Below are 2233 nucleotides of genomic sequence, written 5' to 3'. Positions count from 1 at the left end.
GCCTTTTAGGAGTTTGAGGACATTCCTTTTCATGCCTTGTTTGTTTAGTGTTCTTTAATCATGGAAGGGTGTTGGATTTGTCAAACGCTGTTTCTGTAACTACTAAGATTATTTATGGTTTTTATCCTTTGTTCTATTACTATGCTGTATTGTATTAATTAATTTTAATATGTTGAACTAATCTTACATTCATGGGACATGTTGGAATCAGTTCGCTAATATTTTGCTGAAGATTTCTGGATCTATATTTATAAAGGATCTTGTCTTTTCTTATGATATCTTTGTCTGGTTTTGGGGATCAGGGTAATAATAACCTCAATGGGGAATTGTTTTCTCCTCTTCTATTTTTTGGAAGAGTTTGGAAGGATTGTATTAATTTTTCCTTAAATGTTCTTGAGAATTCACCACTGAAGCCATCTGCACTGGGCTTTCCTTCGTTGAGAAGTTAAAATTATGGAGTCAGTACGCCATGGCGACGGCTCGCGGCAGTGCTCTCTTCCCGCGTTCTGGGTGGCTTTTCAGATCTTGTGGTCTTACCTGTAAGAGGGGGGACGTTTCTGATCTGACACTATGGAGGAAGGAAGAGGCGACAACTTCTACGGTGTGAGCACCAACCGCCTTAAAATGGAGCTGCTGAAAGAAATCCATCTGAAGGATATAGTGCAATTATCAATGCTTGAAATAAGACACAAGATAGCAGAACTGGAAGCCAAACTCAATACTGATGATGAAGGTGGTGAATGGAAAGGTCGTTATGAGACACAACTAGAAAAGCAAATAGTTTCTCTAGAAGAGAAAATGGAAAAAATCCATAGAAATCCTTCAGATAGATTGTCTTCTATCCGTGTCTATGAACAAATGCCAGTTGAATCCTTAAATACATTGCTTAAACATCTAGAAAGGGAGAAAAGGACCCTTGAAAATCAAGTGAAAGACTGCACTGAGATTGGAACAAGAATCAAAGGCTTACCATAAGACCAACAATGAGTGCCCTATATACCTAGCTGAAATGTCACAGGTCTCTGACTCATACCAAGTTTCTAAAAGGCAACAGATGGATCAACTGCCTAGAGTGAAAGAGAATCTAATGAAAATAGATGTGCCTAGCAAGAAGTTTCTGCTACCGAGGTCAAAGAGGTTGTTGCCTGTGTTCTCCTCTAGGATTTTGATGGATTCCTGTCTCACATTTAGGTCTTTTATCCATTTTGAATTTATTTTTGTGTATGGTGTAAGAAAATGGTCCAGTTTCATATCTCCCACATCATTTATCCTTTTAAAGTGAAACTCAGGGCAGCCTGGGTGGCTCAGCGGTTTAGTGCCGCCTTCAGCCCAGGGCCTGATCCTGGAGACCTGGGATCGAGTCCCACCTCGGACACCCTGCATGGAGCCTGCTTCTCCCTCTGCCTGTGTTTCTGCCTCTCTCTATGTGTCTCTCATGAATAAATAAATAAAATCTTTTAAAAAAAAGAAGTTAACATTACTTATTCAGTTTCTCCATTGTTATATGCATACTCAGATTTCTATTTCTTTTTGAGTCAGTTTCAGCAATTTGCATTTTTCTAAGAAATTGTCCATTTCATCTAGGCTATCTAATTTATTGGCATACATTCATTCACAGAATTCTCATGGTAATCCTTCTTATTTCTGTACAGTTAGTAGTGATGTCCTCTCATTTCTGATTTTAGTAACTGAGTCTTCTGTCTTTCAGTCAGTCTAGCTAGACATAGGCTGTTTTCTTTTTCTTTTTTTATTTTTTAAAGAACTCATCTTTGATTTGCTTGAAGTTTTTATATTCTGTATTTCATTTGCTTCTAGTATAAACTTTATTATTTCCTTTATTATGCTTTCTTTGCTTTTTTTCTTCTTCTTTTCTGCTTTTATAAGGTGAAGGACTAAGTTACTCATTTGAGACATTCTTTTTTAATATAGGCATTTACCCATAATTGTCCCTCTGAGCATTGCTTTAGCTGCATCTCATGAGTATATTGGTATATTGTGTCTTTGCTTTAAATCATCTCAAAGTATTTCCTAATTTCCCTTGTGATTTCTTCTTTGACCCATGGGTTGTTGGGAGTGCATTGTTTAATTTACATATGTTTGTAAATTTCTTTCTGTTATTGATTTCTAATTTCATATCATTGTAGTTGGAGAACATGCATTGTATAGCTTTAATACTATTAAATTTATTGAGGGTTTTTTTTTTTCAGGACCTAACATATGGGCTATACTAGAA

At 36.5% G+C, this 2233-nt stretch overlaps 1 pseudogene; it reads left to right on the top strand.

The window, feature by feature from the left end:
* The first annotated feature begins 570 nt into the window (after positions 1-570).
* LOC112658315 (coiled-coil domain-containing protein 169-like) lies at positions 571-1180 on the top strand (annotated as a pseudogene).
* Positions 1181-2233: the final 1053 nt, after the last annotated feature.

The sequence above is a fragment of the Canis lupus genome, chromosome 12 (assembly GCF_003254725.2).
Source record: "Canis lupus dingo isolate Sandy chromosome 12, ASM325472v2, whole genome shotgun sequence".
NCBI lineage: Eukaryota > Metazoa > Chordata > Mammalia > Carnivora > Canidae > Canis > Canis lupus.
Note: the sequence above shows the minus strand (reverse complement) of the source record. Positions and strands in the feature narration are given on the sequence as shown.